At 43.5% G+C, this 21,815-nt stretch overlaps 8 non-coding genes across 8 annotated transcripts; 4 read left to right on the top strand and 4 right to left on the bottom strand.

Annotated features, from left to right (window-relative positions):
- Nucleotides 1–671: 671 nt before the first annotated feature.
- On the bottom strand, nucleotides 672–745 carry trnai-aau (transfer RNA isoleucine (anticodon AAU)). The gene has a single exon. It is a non-coding gene; the product is annotated as a tRNA-Ile (tRNA).
- A 541-nt stretch (nucleotides 746–1,286) lies between these two features.
- On the bottom strand, nucleotides 1,287–1,428 carry LOC138232878 (U4 spliceosomal RNA). The gene has a single exon (XR_011187320.1). It is a non-coding gene; the product is annotated as a U4 spliceosomal RNA (small nuclear RNA).
- Nucleotides 1,429–5,655: 4,227 nt separating this feature from the next.
- trnas-gga (transfer RNA serine (anticodon GGA)) lies at nucleotides 5,656–5,737 on the top strand. The gene has a single exon. It is a non-coding gene; the product is annotated as a tRNA-Ser (tRNA).
- A 7,110-nt stretch (nucleotides 5,738–12,847) lies between these two features.
- LOC138232858 (U4 spliceosomal RNA) lies at nucleotides 12,848–12,989 on the bottom strand. Its single transcript, XR_011187300.1, has one exon. It is a non-coding gene; the product is annotated as a U4 spliceosomal RNA (small nuclear RNA).
- Nucleotides 12,990–14,293: 1,304 nt separating this feature from the next.
- On the top strand, nucleotides 14,294–14,412 carry LOC138232979 (5S ribosomal RNA). The gene has a single exon (XR_011187415.1). It is a non-coding gene; the product is annotated as a 5S ribosomal RNA (ribosomal RNA).
- A 1,306-nt stretch (nucleotides 14,413–15,718) lies between these two features.
- LOC138232977 (U1 spliceosomal RNA) lies at nucleotides 15,719–15,882 on the top strand. The gene has a single exon (XR_011187413.1). It is a non-coding gene; the product is annotated as a U1 spliceosomal RNA (small nuclear RNA).
- A 637-nt stretch (nucleotides 15,883–16,519) lies between these two features.
- On the bottom strand, nucleotides 16,520–16,638 carry LOC138232964 (5S ribosomal RNA). Its single transcript, XR_011187404.1, has one exon. It is a non-coding gene; the product is annotated as a 5S ribosomal RNA (ribosomal RNA).
- A 1,293-nt stretch (nucleotides 16,639–17,931) lies between these two features.
- On the top strand, nucleotides 17,932–18,073 carry LOC138232857 (U4 spliceosomal RNA). The gene has a single exon (XR_011187299.1). It is a non-coding gene; the product is annotated as a U4 spliceosomal RNA (small nuclear RNA).
- The last annotated feature ends 3,742 nt before the right edge of the window (nucleotides 18,074–21,815 follow it).

Genomic DNA, 21,815 nt, shown 5'->3' with positions numbered 1-21,815 from the left:
CAAACTCTGAACCAGCTCTAAGGAAACTAATCAGATTAGACATTACTTTGACTCATCTTTTTACGCTCAGTGCTGGATTGCTCAAACTCCAGCTAGGGTTAGGGTTAGCATTCCCACGCTACTTAGACACTTTGTTTACGCTCAGTGCTGGATTTTGGGAACTTCAGGACGAGTGGGAATTTTCTCCTATCTGTCAATTCTGTTTTGTTTTGGAGACTCTTGGCTGCCTATGTTGTACAGTGCAGCGTGAAGGAAACATTTTCCAAAACTGTGTCAGCTCAAAAGTTGTAAGAAAACCTCTCCAGCTGCTTTAACTCTCTTGATTTTTGTCATTTAACGTGACACTCGATGTATAACTGGAGCCTCACATATGCAAATGGTGAGGCTCCAGTTCGACACCACTTTACAGTATATGACAAAAGCATGGCAGACTGTGCCATGACCGGCAGATAACTTCTGCTTATTTTTACCATATTAAACATTGGAAATCCTCCCACTTGCATTTGTGACACTTGATTTTGGCTCCACCTAATACACTCTTAAAACTTCAAACACTTTTCTCTTCTCCCGCAACACTCTTGTCTGTCGGCACTATGTGGCAGCGTTGCATGACAACCCATCTCACCACGGAAAGGAACCTAACAGCTTTGGTAAGAGAGGAGAAAAGGACCTGGCCCGTACGGGGCTCGAACCCACGACCTTGGCGTTATTAGCACCACACTCTAACCAACTGAGCTAACCGGCCTCACGACAGTGGTCCTCTCTGTGCTGACACTGCTCATGATGTTTCCCGAGCCGAAACTGCGTTTTTCCAAGCAATTTGACAAAGCCCGCCCACTGAAAACTGCAGCAGATCGTGTAAAGACGTTCAACTTTGTAATTACTGCACGCACAGGAAGCAGAATAAATTCCTCTTTTCAAACTGTCAAAGGTTTGCTTTGCGAACGCTGCAGGACATCGCACAATCTCTTTTGAACAGGGACGAACGATTTCTTATGGGGCGCAGTAAGTACAGACGTTTAAAAAGCTCCACTCATGCCGACGATGCAGCATGAAGAAGCGCAACCTAACATTTGACAGACAAAGGCCGGGCGCCGCTACGAGCAATATGAAATCAAACTGACAGCACACGGCGTTTCGCGCTGACTCAAAAGTGATCTCGACAGACGCTGTTCTCTGCATAACGCTGAAAGAGCTAAAGAGCGTTTCTGTTGAGACGTAACAAGCTCGTTTCTTTCTACCATGATGTCACCATGACCAAATCTGTCTTTAAGCACCTTGCTCAGTCTCTGACGACACTGTCAAAAATTGCTTTCGCCGATTGTATTGCAAACCGGCGGAAGCGGGGTATTGGGAAAAGTTTTCAACTAGCAATAATCGCGCCTCGGCTAAACCTCACAGGCTACGATACTGCCACTGCGCAAAGCTGATAGTTGCCAGGCAACCGCGGGGATCCTATGGAAATCGTTATCGATAGTCTCATGGCATGTCGTTTCTGTAACGCTTCATATTTGTCCTCTTCTTCATCTAGCTTGAGGTTTTGAAGAATTTCATGGCAGACAAGGTCTCCGTCGGGAACAAAGGGCGTTGTGAGAAAACCGTTGCTTATTTTCAGCAGCAGAAATACAACCCTTTAAATACAAGATGACAGAACAATGAGGAAGGGCATGCCGGGAGGAACTCATGCACTACAGAGGAAAGGGGGCGGGCACGTACAGTTCACATTCAAGCCACAAGTACTCTTCTCGGATGTTGCACAAACAAATCCTAACGTCTTGAAAGCATTGCAGCATGTTTGTGTCCCACTTCCCGTGGCTGCAGGACGACTGACACGAACGGACAAACACAATCTGTGGCGTTTAGCGTGACATAGTCTTGCAGGCATCGTGCTGTCTCACTGCAATACTATACCGCTGGAGGAAACAGTCCATCTGGCCATGAAACTCATTTAAACGTCTAGCTACAGCAACTAACTATATCATGATTTATTCAGGATGTGTGGAATCAGCACGTCCCGGAGACAGCTTCCGAAATCGTGAGCATTCTCTGGTGGTAGGGGCGTTCAAGATGGCGCTCAGGTGGGAGGTAAAGTTTAGTGGTTGAGGAGTTTTTTTTAGTTTTTCATGACCTGAATGTTAATTTTTGCTTTTTTTGACTACAGAAAAATAAGGACTTAACACTAGTTGTTTAAACTTCAGTTATAATTGAAAGAAAAAAAAACGATTTTTTTTAGGTTTAAGAATTTCGATATGAGTAACACTGGGAAAAGAAAAGAGTGCTGGGTCCTCGAAGGAGAAATCTAAGATACCTCAATCGTATATGTATAGCACTACAAGAAAATCGATGGAACTACAGGGAAAAGTGAAGCAGCTGGAGGGGACGTGGAAAGAGTGCTGGAGATGCGCTCGTACGGTAGAGCCGGAGTCCCTGCCCAGCACACCTGTGAAAACCCCGGCGGCCAAGAGAGGAAGGGGCGACCTGACGCTGGAGGAGCTCCAAACCAACATCTTTAACATGATGGGTGAGCTGAAGGAAATGATTCGATTTAATACAGTCGCAATCGAAAGTCTTAAAAAGTCCATGGACTGTGTGTTTAAAGAGGTTGAAGACTTAAAGAGTGAAGTAAAAGTTCTTAAACAAGTAAATACCGAACAAGAAAAGCATATTAAAGAACTTGAATTGAAAGTGAACGATGTAGATAGATACTGTCGACGATGGAATTTAAAATTATTTGGAGTTAAAGAGGAACGTGATAAGGACCTTGTTGCAACAGTGAAGGGTATCTGTAAAAGGACCCTGCCGGACCAGGAGGACGTAATATCGCCCATTGACTTTGTTCACAGGCTCGGGAGAGCGAACATGTCTGGGCAAGTGCGCCCCAGATCGATTATAATACAGTTCACCAAGAGGACGGCGAGGGACATGCTCTGGCGAGCGGCGAGGGGGAATGAGTATTTGAATGGGAACAAACTGAGGTTTGCAGAGGAACTGTCTGCCGCGGACAGGAGCACCAGGAACCAGCTGTGGCCCCAGGTTGAAGCTGCCAGAAGAGAGGGGAGGAGACCCTACTTTGTGGGAGCGAGGGCCTTTGTGGACGGGAAGGAGATTTGCTCCCAGTGACTGCTCAGTTAATGATTATGTTTGGTTTTATTTGTTATACCAGTATATACTAGTGTTTCTTTAGTGTTAGTTTGGAATGGTGTAGTTAAGTGTTAAGGACTGTTATAGTTCTGGTTCTTTGAAAAACTCAATAGTTTAGATAGTCTTAGAGTTAGTTATTTGCTTTTGTGTATGTCTTTTTCATGAATGCCAGAGGTACTCGAAATGTTGTTAAAAGAAAAACGTTTTTTTTGTTTTGTAAAAAACTGTGCTGAGTTTTATTTTTTTACAGGAAACGCATGCATGTTGAAACTAAAGTTTATAATTGAGAAATATTAAAGCAAGGAAAATATGATACGTGTAAAATATACAATTTGATCACATAATTACTTAATTACCTCTGGTAGTTAAATGTTTTTTTTCTGCTGCGTTTTTTTTCTCTTGTACATGACTCTGATCCTCTTGTTGTATTTGTATTTGTAAATTCTACATGTTTAATAAAAATAAAAAAAAGCATTATAATCAAGTAGCCACAGAAATTGCATCACGCTTTCATGTATGCTATTGCAGACACCAACGTTGCCTAGATAGAAAACCGAAATAGCCGTGGGTTTGCTTGCTGGTCTGAAGGATCTCTCTTCGAATCTCTATCATTTGTCAATGGAAGTAAAATGCGCTGCAATCTGATACGTTCAGAATCAAACCCGCAGCTGTTGTTCGACTTTATTTCTTGACTAATTACAACTGAGTGTCGCATGAGCAGTTACGTAAACTTGTCTGGTATATTTGAACACAAATGCCGTTCTTCAATTAAAACTAACAGTACATTGTCAGGGACATTCAGTTCTATACAAACAAGAGACAGACAAGAGAATATTCCTACCTTCATGTGGACTACGTGTTGACTTACTGATCGGAATAATTGAAAAGTTCGGGTTCATAGCCGATGCAGTGCGTTCTAATTAGAACAACAGCAACGCTGAGCTCTCAGCACCGTACTGAGCCCAGGTGTTTTTCTAAAGCTGTCAGGTGCAGTTCATTTACATGAAGGAAATCTCTTACTGGGTACGATTACAATGCAGTAAGTAGCACAGGCTACTAAGGGAGTAGCCTGATGCGTTTAAAAACGACCCGAGCCAGCCAGGAGTCGAATTTACAATCTCCTAATCCGTAGTCAGACGCGTTATCCATTGCGCCACTGGCCCTGGTGTGACACTGCAGGACTTTAACCCAGTGAGCTCAGCACTGCAACTAGTAAAATATTACCCGCGGTCCATTCTTTTCCAAAAGTGAGAAACACCTGTTTTCTACATGTTGTCTGTTTTAAAACCATATCTCTTTAAACCAAACCAAGAGTTTGTCTTTTGCACTGATATTCTGATTCATTTCGATTTCAAAGAAAAAAAAACATTATCTTCCAAAGCATCATAAAATTGTCCCTTCTTCCAGACTCTACTTCTCTCTTGTAGTAGTACAGCAGACCTTTCCAGGTGAGCAGATAACAGAGTCCGAAATGAGCTTCCTCCATCAAGCAAAGTACCTGAACATGACTCTGTCTTCATAAATGCGCCCCTGTAATAAAGAAATTAAATCCAAAATCAAGAGGGCAGTTGCCTACTGAAGTTCAAGAAGTCATCAATTTTAACCTAGCAACACATTAAAGGCTGCATCTATACAAGTATGATTCTAGAAATGCTCACCAGATTACGTTTTAAGAAGGAACTGCGCCTCAGGTTTCGCCGAGATCTTAACTCGGATGGCAGGATTCAGAGTCCGGAGTGTGGACTGATGGAGCACGGAGGGTCCATATACTGTGGATCCCTCAGTGATCTTCCGCGTATTCAAACCGCCAGCGTGTAACTCCCCTGTCCCCGTGACCTCATTGCTCTGCTCTCACCTCTGTGCAGCCGAGCCCGACTCATGATAAAGTGGAAAAAAATATGCCCCCAACGTGAGATTTAATTTAGATTTCACAGATGCGCAAGGAAGAATGTTGGGGGTGCACACTTCAAGGTGCCTTACAGCTGTAGGGAGTGATTCGAGACGATTCGTGGCGTGCGCTCGTTCCCATATACCGTACGCCCCGGGCTGCAGTGCTAGGATGACATACAATACCGCTTGGGCACGTAACGGCCTTACATGCAAGTGTGGGACGTGAGGGTTTTCGTTTGTTCGTTTTGTTTTGCTCTGCTTTGCTTTGTTTTGCTTTCCATCGCGTTGGTAAGAGCGTAAATAAAAAGGCGATTCCTGCGTCTACCACTAATGTAAGAGCTATTTCAAGTGCGACGTGGTGCGGCTTTTCAAATGCTTGTGGGCATTTCTCTGTTGTTGATTCTTTTTTTGTGTGTAACAAAGTGGCATTTTCATGTCCGGACGGGGAGACTTTATCATTCCGACATGAAGCCACCCTTAAGTCCTCTGAGGCGTGTCTGTCTGCAAGGCTTGTATTTTGGAAATGTTTTTTTTAAACGGAGAATGACTTTGAAATAGGCTTCCGCCGGCGCCTCGCGATCCAGGTAAGATTGTAGCAAGAACGCAGCGGCGGTGGGGCTTGCTGTAGTCGTGGCCGAGTGATTAAAGCGATGGATTGGAAATCCATTGGGGTCTCCCCGCGCAAGTTCGAATCCTGCCGACTAGGTTGTCCGCCTCCAGTCCTTGTGTTCCGGCGCAAGGAAAGAAGCGTGCCTCTTTGCTGTTCCTGGTGGTTTTAAAACGCCAAATCGCTTGTACCCGCTGCCTTGGAAATAAATTCTTCAGCATCCGCGAATGCCTTTTTGCAGCTAAATGACGGTGTAAGTGTGTTTAGCCAGCGGGACTGGCTAGAGACGTAACTAAAGAGACTTGACGAAAATCAACTTAAGGAGATTGGAAAATATAAGAGCGTCTGAAAGTATAAGTACAGTACAGGTGGACGTAAAAGTAGTTAGATAAACAGTGTTTGTATTTTTATACAATTAGTTGCAATAGAGGAAACAATTTGGGTTTATTCGAATGTCTCAGACATGCTGAAACGCTGTAGGTTTAGAATCGAGACTGGGGAGAATAACGTCTTGTGAGAAGATCTGTTTACCTAACGATTAGATCCTGTAAATCCCTTGTACCCTCCCTAAGTCTGTCCCAGTCCAGTGGATAAAAATGTACTGTTAATGGAGTGTTGGTTTCTCTGTTATGGGATACTGGAGCACTACTGTCATGCTTGTTTCACTCCTCTGTTCAACAGTGTGCTATAGAGTAATGTATATGGGGAGACGGCAGGAGGCCACAGGAGTATTGGGGCAGCAAGTTTTACTTGCCGAGTACCAGATTTTAATGGGTGGTTTTATCCCAGATCTATTGGGTTGGAATATTATGCATTACAAAGAATGACTATCCAGAACAGGGTATCACGTGGCTTCAACTGACTGTGATCACTCAGTATGTTGATAGTATTCTGAGTGCTTCCCCTGACGAGGAAACCCACAAGTCTGAGTTGCTTCAGCTTTAGAGTGTCTAATAGAAGCAGTTATGATAAGGCCCTTTTGTGTCTAGCATTGTGAAATTTTAACAGGGCTTGGGTGCAATGTTTTTACAGGGTGAGCACAACTCTTAACAGATCTGCTTAAGGGGGGAGTGCAGTACAAGGACAAGATTGCCTTGGTTCCCGCAACAAAAGCCGCCTATAATAATTTGAAACAAGCTCTCTTACAGGTGCTGAGACTGGGGTTTCCTCAGATGGATCAACCATTCCTTTGTATGTAAGTGTGGACAAAGGGTTACTGTATATGTATATAATGTATGTATTTGTTGCATGTAGGCCACAATTCTGGATGGCTATGGAGAAATAGGATTCTCTCACAACGGCAGGGACTCCAGTTAAGAATACTAGGCTTGTCTCTGAACTGATTTGTAGTTTTACAGCTGCCGACAGAAGCAGCTTGAGTAAGGTGTAAATAACACAATAAATAAAGAATTCCAGTAACTCAAGGTAACAACCATGCAGATGCAGATGCCAGACGAGCTGCACTGGGAGAGCGGGAGTCTGAGACCCCTGTGAAACCTCTATTGGGGAAAGGGGAGAATTCAGGTTGAGGCCTTTAATAGATGTTTAATAGTGGTTAGAACAAATGTGTAAAGAATGTGGGGTTGTATGATGATGTGATGTGGGCTGGCACATACCCAAGTGTATGACAAAGATGATCCCAGGGTATGGACTGCCCTGCCCCTTGGATACTGATCTAGGGGCAGACTACACTGGGAAGGTGTGCCAGGCTGTAATTGCCTCACTAGGGGTAAGTTGGAAGTCACATTGCCCCAATCACCCACAGTCTGAAAGACCAACTAAGGAAATATCAACTGAAGGGACACCGTGGGTAGATAACTCTCTATTAAAGTGTTGTAGGTTTGTTAACTGAAGCGGTGCACAGGGCTTGTGAACAGGTGCCGGACGCTTGGGGACCTCCAGCAGAGGGGAGACACGACCGGATACCTGGCGAGTGGGTGTAGGTGAAGAAGAGATACCCTGCCAGATGTTGCAATCCTGCTGGGAGGGACCATATCAACTGCCACCAATTACTGATTGTGCCATCTGAGTGACAGGATGAGATCGCTGGATCCGCGCATCGCACTTTCACTGACCCACGGCACCAGAGACTGAGTGAACAGAAAGAAGGATGTTGTTACCGTTTCTGTGTCTGATGCTTCCTAAGACCAACAGTGTGCTTGTTAGGCCTGAGGAGCATTACTGGGGATATGGTATCAATACATTCCGGGTGTTGGGATATCTATCAGGGTAATACATTTCTAATTGGACTATAAATAATGTCATATTGTCTGCTTTAAAACTGATGTTTTCAACTCTATTGTAGAGATTCTAGAATCAACTAATAGAGAATTGAAATAAAAAAGGGCATAAGAAGACATTACCAAGAACGACCACAAGATGGAGATATTGTCTAGACATTACCAACAACGACCACAAGATGGAGATATTGTCCAAAGAGGCAAGAAGGGCAAAGCCGCGAAAAGGTAAAAGCATTTTTTGAAAGAGATTGCTGTCAGAATGCACATCCGTATCCCAAACAGAATCTCTAGTAGAATATGATCATTTGTGAAACAGGCAAATGAGTGTCTGCTACAATATGATTGCTACATATCTGCATTTGTTGGTTTTTAAGGAGTAAGAGTGCAGGGGGTTTAAACCTGCGATCCAGTGTGTTGAAGTATTTCACAACACTACCCCTAGCACATCTGGAAATAAATCCTCATAAGTGCAAACACATCCTAAATACAGTGTTCCTGCACCTTTGACCTCATCCAGAATGTATCGTTTTTTGAAAGGGATTGCTGTCAGAATGCACAACTGAATCCCAAACAGAATCTCTAGTCAAATATGATCATTTGTGAAACAGGCAAATGAGTCTCTCAGGTGCCCATTGCTCATTTTCAGACACATTTATGCAATACTTTCACCATGCGTTGAGCAATAGGGATTAAAGATACCAGAGGTAAGGTTTAAAAGTGATTCTGAGGTGCAACACATCAGCGATACAGCTAGGCATCTGAAATGCGGGGTTTGAGAGCCCTTCAGGGAACACCTTACCCTAAAGGTACCAGAAGTCCACTAGTATAAGCATTAAGTCACTGTCACCCCTGTTACAATGTGATTGCTACATATCTTCATTTCTTTGGTTTTTAAGTAGTAAGAGTGCAGGGGGTCTAAATCTGCGATCCAGTGTGTTGAAGTATTTCACAACACTACCTGTAGCCCGTCTGGAAATAAATCCTCATTCTGATTATTGACCTGGGCATGTACCAATAAATCACTGAGCATATATATATCACTGTGTTGAAGCTAGAGACCTGTATGTAATAATATGATGCTAAAATGTTATTTTCACATATATTAATGTAATAAATGATTGCTTATGCTTTATAAACAAATCTAATTAAAATAAAAGCTAAAGTTTTGTATTTATCTTGTACCATAGAACATGATTTTCTTTGTATTTCAAGCCCACAAAGTGTCCAAATGACGCACTACATGATATAAAGAAGATTATCACATGCATATCAGTATTATCTTTCTTATGAAAATGCATTCCTTTCATTATCTTTTACTTTTTAAAATGAACTCAAGTTGTGTATAATGTAATAATTTAAGTAGAATAGATTCTAATAATAAAATGATCCAGTGTGTTGCTCTACTACACTACTTCACTGCTCTATGCCGTCTGGAAATAAATCCTCAGACTGCTTACTGCCCTGGGCATGTACCAATGAATTACAGGAGCACATCTATTTATCACTGCGTTGAAGCAGGAGACACATAGTCTCTGCAAACACATCCTAAATACAGTGTTCCAGCACCTTTGACCTCATCCAGAACGTATCATTTCTTGAAAGGGATTGCTGTCCGAATGCACATCTGAATCCCAAACAGAATCTCTAGTAAAATACGATCATTTGTGAAACAGGCAAATTACTGTCTCAGGGGCCCATTCCTCATTCTCAAGACACATGTATGCAGTACGTACACCATGCATTGAGCAATAGGGATTAAAGACACCACAGGTAAGGTTAGATGTCATGTTCTATGATCATTTCTTTCAGCATTAGGGACTAAATATACCAAACGTATGATGCTAAAATCCTGAAAAAAGGATGTGCTCCATCTCGGCAGTAGATTGGATTCCAAAACTGATTTGGGTCAATATACATTACCTTTGAAGATAAGGTACAGTCTACTGTAGGGAACCATCAACTTAGAAAGCATTGGCCTTCCCTGGGGGTCAGGTAGGTGCAAAAGATAAACTTTTATCCTATCTTTACCTTAAGATAAGTGGCCAAGCAGTATTTTTCCAAGTTTCACCTAGCACATCATGTTGCCATAGTAGACAAAGTTCTATAAAATGTTAAATAACTTTTAAAAAAAGCATCTTGGTCTTACAGTACTGTACAAGGTGAATTAAACTGTCCCTGGTAATAAAAAGTAATTAGAAGCATCCCAGAAACTTTATCTCTAGAAACATTAGCTGTTTTATATCATGTAATTTAGTGTGATGTTGTCAGAATTCAAGGACATTATCACACACAGAAATTGGTTCAGTTAAATCTAAAAAACGCAGCTAAACATGGGTTTAAATGTAAAATAGAAGTCTTACCTCTTGTCAAAAGATTTAATTCAAGAAGCGATGTAATAAATGATTGCTTATGCTTTATAAACAAGTCTAATTAAAATAAAAGCTTAAGTTTTGTATTTATCTTGTACCATAGAACATGATTTTCTTTGTATTTGAAGCCCACAAAGTGTCCAAATGATGCACTACATGATATAAGGAAGATTATCACATGCATATCGGTATTATCTTTCTTATGAAAATGCATTCCTTTCATTACCTTTTACTTTTTAAAATGAACTCAAATTGTGTATAATGTAATAATTTAAGTAGAATAGATTCAGGTAGGAAATATAGAGTCATGATGTTTATGGCTGACATCATTTCACATGGGTGAATTTTAAGCTAAGAAATAAAAACATTTACAATGAAGATACCATTGCTTAATTTTAAATGCCTTTAAAAAATAAATACCTCCTGAGAATAATTTGCCACTCCCAGATCCTTGGTAAGGTACTGTTTGAATCCAATCAGGAGAGGAGCATCCAGGGAGTGCTTTCTATAGAGTCCAGCTTGGGCCACTCTCTTCCGGCCTGCTGATACTTTTTAACTACTCAGGGCCTGTAAGGATATAAAACACCGGTTTAAACATTTTATACCTATAAGACAAATTAGAATTTTAGTAAAAAATAGATACATCTGAAAAATAAAAAGTCTTACTGCTGATAGAGTTCTTCAGAGCTCACATCTTCCCCTTCCTTATCCGCTTCTGTTTCAGTTTCTAGAGCAGCCTCTGGCATCTCTTCCTCCTGGACTGCGGCCTCTTGCTCAGGGCCGCTGGAATGCAGGTATATTCTTTTCAACATGCTTTTACATAATATGTTGTAACAATGATTTCAAAAAGAAACTACAGAAGCCTTACAGATTAAAAATATCTCACCTTGCCAATGTGTCTTCAGGCTTCCCATGTACAAAAAGGCCCAAGGACTCTAGCAGTCTTACAACCACTATCCTGTTTGCCTCACCAGACACGATCTCTATTCTGTGGTAATCCACGATGACCCCATTCTTCAGGTGATTCATCATGTCCTCCCTCGCCTGTTGAGAGGCCATCCTGATCTCTTCTGCCGTGGCGTGCTTCATACACGCCCTCTTCAAGTGAGCAGGAAGCTGATCAAGAGTATTCAGGCACATCTTGCACACCAGGGGAATCCTCGCGGGTTTCCTTTGAAAATAAATAATACCATCTGTGTATAGAAACAAGCTAAGACTGATTTCTTAAATTATCCTTAATTTTCTCTCTCATAGTTTGAGCATAATGATTTTATTGCATTTATATAAGAATTGCTCATTGCTCCAAAATAAATAATGGTTTCATAAAAAAGTGAGCACTTACTTGGTCTCAGTCACAGACTTTCCAATAGAAGCCATTGTGGAGTTCAGCAACTGCAGGTCCTAGAAGTGGGGAAGGAATTTTAAAAGAGAAATTGAATTACAATACAGAAGGAATGGCTGAGGGATCACTGAAATATATATATACAAATTCCAAAGACTGAGTCCATATAGAAACAACTACCTTTCATTTTCAGTATAAGAAAAAAAAAACATTATCTTCCAAAGCATCATAAAATTGTCCCTTCTTCCCCGTGACCTCATTGCTCTGCTCTCTCCTCTGTGCAGCTGAGCCCGACTCACGGTAAAATGGAAAAAAATATGCCCTCGACGTGAAATTTACTCTGGAGCGAGCCAGTGTTGCGCATAGCTGCCTTCAAAGCAGTTGACCCAGGTTCGATTCCCGGCCAATGCAGTTGCAAATGTTTTCAAATGCTGTCATGAGCCTTGGATTGTGACTAGCAAAGCGAAGCCTTTTGAAAGAGCTAAAGCACTGCAAAACGGAATTGAAGAAGAATCTTACAGGGGATTCTGAGCAGTGTCTGCATACATGCAGTCAGATAAAGGTGCTGAAAGCTTGAGCTACTCTCAATGTCATGCTGCCCTTCCCCGGAGTAAATCTGTTACATTGAAAGAATGCTTCTGGCAGGTTCAAAAAGGGACCCTTGTTAATTGGAGAAATCAATGATTTCGAATGAATTCTGTACGCGTTAAAAGACAGCTATACACAGAAAACATGCAGGACACTGCTCATGATGTTTCCCGAGCCGAAACAGAGTGCGTTTTTCCAAGCCATTTGACAAAGCCCACCCACTGAAAACTGCAGCAGATCGTGTAAAGACGTTCAACTTTGTAACTACTGCACGCACAGGAAGCAGAATAAATTCCTCTTTTCAAACTGTCAAAGGTTTGCTTTGCGAACGCTGCAGGACATCGCACAATCTCTTTTGAACAGGGACAAACGATTTCTTATGGGGCGCAGTAAGTACAGACGTTTAAAATGCTCCACTCATGCCGACGATGCAGCATGAAGAAGCGCAACCTAACGTTTGACAGACAAAAGCCAGGCGCCGCTACGAGCAATATGAAATCATACTGACAGCACACGGCGTTTCGCGCTGACACAAAAGTAATCTCGACAGACGCTGTTCTCTGCATAAAGCTGAAAGAGCTAAAGAGCGTTTCTGTTGACACGTAACAAGCTCGTTTCTTTCTACCATGATATCACCATGACCAAATCTGTCTTTAAACACCTTGCTCAGTCTCTGACGAGACTGTCAAAAATTGCTTTCGCCGATTGTATTGCAAACCGGCGGAAGCGGGGTATTGGGAAAAGTTTTCAACTAGCAATAATCGCGCCTCGGCTAAACCTCACAGGCTACGATACTGCCACTGCGCAAAGCTGACGGTTGCCAAGCAACCGCGGGGATTCTATGGAAATCGTTATCGATCGTCTCATGGCATGTCGTTGCTATAACGCTTCATATTTGTCGTCTTCTTCTTCTTCTAGCTTGAGGTTTTGAAGAATTTCATGACAGACAAGGGCTCCGTTGGGAACAAAGGGCGTTGTGAGAAAACCGTTGCTTATTTTCAGCAGCAGAAATACAACCCTTTAAATAAAAGATGACAGAACAATGACGAAGGTCATGCCGGGAGGAACTCATGCACTATAGAGGAAAGGGGGCGGGCACGTACAGTTCACATTCAAGCCACAAGTACTCTTCTTGGATGTTGCACAAACAAATCCTAACGTCTTGAAAGCATTGCAGCATGTTTGTGTCCCACTTCCCGTGGCTGCGGGACGACTGACAAGAACGGACAAACAATCTGTGGCGTTTAGCGTGACATAGTCTTGCAGGCATCGTGCTGTCTCACTGCAATACTATACCGCTGGAGGAAACAGTCCATCTGGCCATGAAACTCATTTGAACGTCTAGCTACAGCAACTAACAATATCATGATTTATTCAGGATGTGTGGAATCAGCACGTCCCGGAGACAGCTTCCGAAATCGTGAGCATTCTCTGGTGGTAGGGGCGTTCAAGATGGCGCTCAGGTGGGAGGTAAAGTTTAGTTGTTGGGGAGTTTTTTTGAGTTTTTCATGACCTGAATGTTAATTTTTGCTTTTTTTGACTACAGAAAAATAAGGACTTAACACTAGTTGTTTAAACTTCAGTTATAATTGAAAGAAAAAAAAAACGATTTTTTTAGGGTTAACCCTTTTATGTTTAAAAAGTCCGATATGAGTAACACTGGGAAAAGAAAAGAGAGTGCTGGGTCTTCGAAGGAGAACTCTAAGATACCTCAATCGTATATGTATAGCACTACAAAAAAATCGATGGCAACTAAAGGGAAAAGTGAAGCAGCTGCAGGGGCAGCAAGAGGGCGGAGGCGCCGCGCGCCCGGCCGACGTGTTGGACCGGTGCGCTTTACGTGCTGAAATAAACACGCGACAGCCCCGAAATGTTTCCAGAGTGCTGTGCACTGAAGACTTGCCTGGTGCTCCTCCGTGCAGATTGTTTGTCCTCCTCCAGTGCGGGACGAGCCAACACAAGGGAGCGCATTCGCCAACATCCAGGCACGCAATGCGATTTGGAAAGCAGCTCCTTTCCAAAGAGTTGCACACGAACGATCCTTCAGTCCCGCTCGGGGGGCATGGAACCCCCGCCACACACAGCTTCAAGTAGCGAGTCATGCGCCAGGGCTCTCGCTTACGGCCACACCACCCTGGACACGCCCGATCTTGTCTGATCTCGGAAGCTAAGCAGGGTTGGGCCTGGTTAGTACTTGGATGGGAGACCGCCTGGGAATACCAGGTGCTGTAAGCTTTTGCTCTCCCGGCCAGCAGGGGTCGCCGTTGGTGCCGTAGGCTTTGGGAGGAAAACCTGCAGGATGGAAAGGTGATCTATAGCCTCATCTCTAGAGATGTTTTGTTGCTGTGGCATGTGTGTGACCCATATTCAAAAAAAAAAAACCCGTCTGTAAAACGAATATCGAAGCTGCCTCTAAATCTGCAAATGAAGATGAGTCGATAAACCACTCGTTTTTCGTATAACTAGACATTTATTCATTTGTTACCGATTTCATTCATTGAGCCCTGGGGTTTCCTAATGGCCAAGGAGGGTCGGGACCTCGGTTTGACGCCTCCCCCGAAGGACGGCGCCTGTTTGTGCAGCAGAGTGTCGCCATCAGGAGGCTGGGGCGTAAGAGAGCCACACAGCCCGCAGGGTGAGCGCTCCCTACTGGTCCCAGTCACACCTCTTGCAGGAGCAGCAGCAACCGGAGCTTTTCCGGGGTGGAATCTCCCATCCGGGTGCCGGCCAGGCTCACACCTGCTGGGCTGCCCCGGGGGTGAGCCCAGTCGAGAGTCGCAGGGCCAGATCTAGTCACCGGGGAGAAACAATACAAGTGAAGGATTGCTCGGCTCTCGGCACTTGAAAAGACCGACAAATGTCTCGTTCCCGCCGGAGCTGAATGTACCCGCATGTGTGGTGTCGTCTTCTTCCCCCGCCCCGCTGTGTTTGCTGTATTGTCTCTGAAGCCGGCCCCCCCGAGACGAGACGGGCTGTTCCTGTGCCCCAATTAACACTTTACAGGTGCCATTCCCCGGCATTGTGGCCATTGGAGCCCCGACGCAGCTAATGCGGAGCACTTGTTGGACTGGCATCGAAAGGACGTGTGCGCACGGAGCGAGCCTTCCCTGCGGCAGAGCGCGGGAACTTTCTCCCCCCCTCCCGCTGCAGGAGTTGTGTGCACTGCAGCGGTGCCGAGAGAAAAGCACAGAAGGCAGCAGGCTCTGGAGAGCAGGTAAGAGACGGAGCCTTGTGGGCAGGCAAGCAGGCCCGTTTTTTGGAAATTGCTGAAATGGTTTGTTCGGTGTGTGGCAGGCGCACGTCGCAATGAGGCCGAATTGCATCCCGGGACATGCTGCGAATGCGCAACGGCGACTGCAGATGTGTAGGAAACGGCGCGCTCGTTTTCTCGTTTTGCCCACACTTTTGAGTGTTAGTGTGGCGTGTGAGTGTGTGAAAGAGTGGGCCCAGCAGGAGGCGGTGGCGTGCAGGGCGAGGAGGTGGCCTAGGCTGCGCGATTTGTGCTGTGGGTGCGGGCCGCTTGCAGGGGCCTGTTTAACTCATACTTACCTGGCAGGGGAGATACCTTGATCAAGAAGGAGGTTCACCCAGGGCGAGGCTCGGCCATTGCACTCCGGCTGTGCTGACCCCTGCGAATTCCCCAAATGTGGGAATCTCGACTGCATAATTTCTGGTAGTGGGGGACTGCGTTCGCGCTCTCCCCTGATGTGCTTGGTCCAAAATCAGATACGGGAGGGTTAGGACACCACGAGCTGCGTGGCTGCGGAAGGATCCCGGTTCGACAGGAGTGGACGCCGCTGCTGGTTCTCGCTGGCTTTTAGTTAGGGGTCCGGAGAAGCATCTCAAGCTAGTTCCACTACTCCTTCCGGACGTTCATTCCCTTTTCAAAGTCAGTCGTTTTGCTGTAGTCTGCGTTCTTTAGGCTGATTATCGAGGTTAGCCTTTATTTGGTCATGGGGGGCCTCGGTACTGTATGCTGAGTCTAAAGACAGTTTCACCCGTTTTCTGATTGCTCGGTTCTGTACCAGTGCAGACATGTCAAACAGTGAATGGCTGTACCTCTATTGTATTCGTGCTCAATGAATGAAATCGGTAACAAATGAATATATGTCTAGTTATACGAAAAACGAGTGGTTTATCGACTCATCTTCATTTGCAGATTTAGAGGCAGCTTCGATATTCGTTTTACAGACGGGTTTTTTTTTTTTGAATATGGGTCACACACATGCCACAGCAACAAAACATCTCTAGAGATGAGGCTATAGATCACCTTTCCATCCTGCAGGTTTTCCTCCCAAAGCCTACGGCACCAACGGCGACCCCTGCTGGCCGGGAGAGCAAAAGCTTACAGCACCTGGTATTCCCAGGCAGTCTTCCATCCAAGTACTAACCAGGCCCGACGCTGCTTAGCTTCCGAGATCAGACGAGATCAGGCGTGTTCAGGGTGGTGTGGCCGTAAGCGAAAGTCCCGGCGCCTGACTCGCTACTTGAAGCTGTGTGTGGCGGGGGTTCCGTGCCCCCCGAGCGGGACTGAAGGATCGTTCGTGTGCAACTCTTTGGAAAGGAGCTGCTTTCCAAATTGCATTGCGTGCCTGGATGTTGGCGAATGCGCTCCCTTGTGTTGGCTCGTCCCGCACTGGAGGAGGACAAACAATCTGCACGGAGGAGCACCAGGCAAGTCTTCAGTGCACAGCACTCTGGAAACATTTCGGGGCTGTCGCGTGTTTATTTCAGCACGTAAAGCACACCGGTCCAACACGTCGGCCGGGCGCGCGGCACCTCCGCCCTCTTGCTGCCCCTGCAGCTGCTTCACTTTTCCCTTTAGTTGCCATCGATTTTTTTGTAGTGCTATACATATACGATTGAGGTATCTTAGAGTTCTCCTTCGAAGACCCAGCACTCTCTTTTCTTTTCCCAGTGTTACTCATATCGGACTTTTTAAACCTAAAAAAAAATCGTTTTTTTTTTCTTTCAATTATAACTGAAGTTTAAACAACTAGTGTTAAGTCCTTATTTTTCTGTAGTCAAAAAAAGCAAAAATTAACATTCAGGTCATGAAAAACTCAAAAAAACTCCCCAACCACTAAACTTTACCTCCCACCTGAGCGGCATCTTGAACGCCCCTACCACCAGAGAATGCTCACGATTTCGGAAGCTGTCTCCGGGACGTGCTGATTCCACACATCCTGAATAAATCATGATATTGTTAGTTGCTGTAGCTAGACGTTCAAATGAGTTTCATGGCCAGATGGACTGTTTCCTCCAGTGGTATAATATTGCAGTGAGACAGCACGATGCCTGCAAGACTATGTCACGCTAAACGCCACAGATTGTGTTTGTCCGTTCGTGTCAGTCGTCCCGCAGCCACGGGAAGTGGGACACAAACATGCTGCAATGCTTTCAAGACGTTAGGATTTGTTTGTGCAACATCCAAGAAGAGTACTTGTGGCTTGAATGTGAACTGTACGTGCCCGCCCCCTTTCCTCTGTAGTGCATGAGTTCCTCCCGGCATGACCTTCGTCATTGTTCTGTCATCTTTTATTTAAAGGGTTGTATTTCTGCTGCTGAAAATAAGCAACGGTTTTCTCACAACGCCCTTTGTTCCCAACGGAGCCCTTGTCTGTCATGAAATTCTTCAAAACCTCAAGCTAGAAGAAGAAGAAGACGACAAATATGAAGCGTTATAGCAACGACATGCCATGAGACGATCGATAACGATTTCCATAGGATCCCCGCGGTTGCCTGGCAACCGTCAGCTTTGCGCAGTGGCAGTATCGTAGCCTGTGAGGTTTAGCCGAGGCGCGATTATTGCTAGTTGAAAACTTTTCCCAATACCCCGCTTCCGCCGGTTTGCAATACAATCGGCGAAAGCAATTTTTGACAGTCTCGTCAGAGACTGAGCAAGGTGTTTAAAGACAGATTTTGTCATGGTAACATCATGGTAGAAAGAAACAAGCTTGTTACGTCTCAACAGAAACGCTCTTTAGCTCTTTCAGCGTTATGCAGAGAACAGCGTCTGTCGAGATCACTTTTGAGTCAGCGCGAAACGCCGTGTGCTGTCAGTTTGATTTCATATTGCTCGTAGCGGCGCCCGGCTTTTGTCTGTCAAACGTTAGGTTGCGCTTCTTCATGCTGCATCGTCGGCATGAGTGGAGCTTTTTAAACGTCTGTACTTACTGCGCCCCATAATAAATCGTTTGTCCCCATTCAAAAGAGATTGTGCGATGTCCTGCAGCGTTCGCAAAGCAAACCTTTGACAGTTTGAAAAGAGGAATTTATTCTGCTTCCTGTGCGTGCAGTAGTTACAAAGTTGAACGTCTTTACACGATCTGCTGCAGTTTTCAGTGGGTGGGCTTTGTCAAATGGCTTGGAAAAACGCACTGTGTTTCGGCTCGGGAAACATCATGAGCAGTGTCCTGCATGTTTTCTGTGTATAGCTGTCTTTTAACGCATACAGAATTCATTCGAAATCATTGATTTCTCCAATTAACAAGGGTCCCTTTTTGAACCTGCCAGAAGCATTTTTTCAATGTAACAGATTTACTCCGGGGAAGGGCAGCATGACATTGAGAGTAGCTCAAGCTTTCAGCACCTTTATCTGACTGCATGTATGCAGACACTGCTCAGAATCCCCTGTAAGATTCTCCTTCAATTCCGTTTTGCAGTGCTTTAGCTCTTTCAAAAGGCTTCGCTTTGCTAGTCACAATCCAAGGCTCATGACAGCATTTGAAAACATTCGCAACTGCGTTGGCCGGGAATCGAACCTGGGTTAACTGCTTTGAAGGCAGCTATGCGCAACACTGGCTCGCTCCAGAATAAATCTCACGTCGAGGGCATATTTTTTTCCATTTTACCGTGAGTCGGGCTCAGCTGCACAGAGGAGAGAGCAGAGCAATGAGGTCACGGGGACAGGGGAGTCACACGCTGGCGGTTTGAATACGCGGAAGATCACTGAGGGATCCACAGTATATGGACCCTCCGTGCGCCATCAGTCCGCACTCCGGACTCTGAATCCTGCCATCCGAGTTAAGATCTCGGCGGAACCTGAGGCGCAGTTCCTTCTTAAAACGTCATCTGGTGAGCATTTCTAGAATCGTACTTGTATAGATTCAGCCTTTAATGTGTTGCTAGGTTAAAATTGATGACTTCTTGTATTTCAGTAGGCAACTGCCCTCTTGATTTCGGATTTAATTTCTTTATTACAGGGGCGCTTTTATGAAGACAGAGTCATGTTCAGGTACTTTGCTTGATGGAGGAAGCTCATTTCGGACTCTGTGATCTGCTCACCTGGAAAGGTCTGCTATACTACTACAAGAGAGAAGTAGAGTCTGGAAGAAGGGACAATTTTATGATGCTTTGGAAGATAATGTTTTTTTTTCTTATACTGAAAATGAAAGGTAGTTGTTTCTATATGGACTCAGTCTTTGGAATTTGTATATATATATTTCAGTGATCCCTCAGCCATTCCTTCTGTATTGTAATTAAATTTCTCTTTTAAAATTCCTTCCCCACTTCTAGGACCTGCAGTTGCTGAACTCCACAATGGCTTCTATTGGAAAGTCTGTGACTGAGACCAAGTAAGTGTTCACTTTTTTATGAAACCATTATTTATTTAGGAGCAATGAGCAATTCTTTTATAAATGCAATAAAATCATTATGCTCAAACTATGAGAGAGAAAATTAAGGATAATTTAAGAAATCAGTCTTAGCTTGTTTCTATACACAGATGGTATTATTTATTTTCAGAGGAAACCCGCTCACTTGAAGAGGTCGTGTATGAAGCACGCCACGGCAGAAGAGATCAGGATGGCCTCTCAACAGGCGAGGGAGGACATGATGAATCACCTGAAAAACGGGGTCATCGTGGATTACCACAGAATAGAGATCGTGTCTGGTGAGGCAAACAGGATAGTGGTTGTAAGACTGCTAGAGTCCTTGGGCCTTTTTGTACATGGGGAGCCTGAAGACACATTGGCAAGGTGAGATATTTTTAATCTGTAAGGCTTCTGTAGTTTCTTTTTGAAATCATTGTTACAACATATTATGTAAAAGCATGTTGAAAAGAATATACCTGCATTCCAGCGGCCCTGAGCAAGAGGCCGCTGTCCAGGAGGAAGAGATGCCAGAGGCTGCTCTAGAAACTGAAACAGAAGCGGATAAGGAAGGGGAAGATGTGAGCTCTGAAGAACTCTATCAGCAGTAAGACTTTTTATTTTTCAGATGTATCTATTTTTTACTAAAATTCTAATTTGTCTTATAGGTATAAAATGTTTAAACCGGTGTTTTATATCCTTACAGGCCCTGAGTAGTTAAAAAGTATCAGCAGGCCGGAAGAGAGTGGCCCAAGCTGGACTCTATAGAAAGCACTCCCTGGATGCTCCTCTCCTGATTGGATTCAAACAGTACCTTACCAAGGATCTGGGAGTGGCAAATTATTCTCAGGAGGTATTTATTTTTTAAAGGCATTTAAAATTAAGCAATGGTATCTTCATTGTAAATGTTTTTATTTCTTAGCTTAAAATTCACCCATGTGAAATGATGTCAGCCATAAACATCATGACTCTATATTTCCTACCTGAATCTATTCTACTTAAATTATTACATTATACACAATTTGAGTTCATTTTAAAAAGTAAAAGGTAATGAAAGGAATGCATTTTCATAAGAAAGATAATACCGATATGCATGTGATAATCTTCCTTATATCATGTAGTGCATCATTTGGACACTTTGTGGGCTTCAAATACAAAGAAAATCATGTTCTATGGTACAAGATAAATACAAAACTTAAGCTTTTATTTTAATTAGATTTCTTTATAAAGCATAAGCAATCATTTATTACATCGCTTCTTGAATTAAATCTTTTGACAAGAGGTAAGACTTCTGTTACATTTAAACCCATGTTTAGCTGTGTTTTTTAGATTTAACTGAACCAATTTCTGTGTGTGATAATGTCCTTGAATTCTGACAACATCACACTAAATTACATGATATAAAACAGCTAATGTTTCTAGAGATAAAGTTTCTGAGATGCTTCTAATTACTTTTTATTACCAGGGACAGTTTAATTCACCTTGTACAGTACTGTAAGACCAAGATGCTTTTTTTAAAAGTTATTTAACATTTTATAGAACTTTGTCTACTATGGCAACATGATGTGCTAGGTGAAACTTGGAAAAATACTGCTTGGCCACTTATCTTAAGGTAAAGATAGGATAAAAGTTTATCTTTTGCACCTACCTGACCCCCAGGGAAGGCCAATGCTTTCTAAGTTGATGGTTCCCTACAGTAGACTGTACTTTAATTTCAAAGGTAATGTATATTGACCCAAATCAGTTTTGGAATCCAATCTACTGACGAGATGGAGCACATCCTTTTTTCAGGATTTTAGCATCATACGTTTGGTATATTTAGTCCCTAATGCTGAAAGAAATGATCATAGAACATTTGGACACTTTGTGGGCTTGAAATACAAAGCAAATCATGTTCTATGGTACAAGATAAATACAAAACTTAAGCTTTTATTTTAATTAGATTTGTTTATAAAGCATAAGCAATCATTTATTACATTAATATATGTGAAAATAACATTTTAGCATCATACGTTTAGTATATTTAGTCCCTAATGCTGAAAGAAA

This window comes from Lepisosteus oculatus, unplaced genomic scaffold (genome assembly GCF_040954835.1).
Source record: "Lepisosteus oculatus isolate fLepOcu1 unplaced genomic scaffold, fLepOcu1.hap2 HAP2_SCAFFOLD_64, whole genome shotgun sequence".
Classification (NCBI taxonomy): domain Eukaryota; kingdom Metazoa; phylum Chordata; class Actinopteri; order Semionotiformes; family Lepisosteidae; genus Lepisosteus; species Lepisosteus oculatus.
This window is presented reverse-complemented; position numbering and strand designations above follow the sequence as displayed.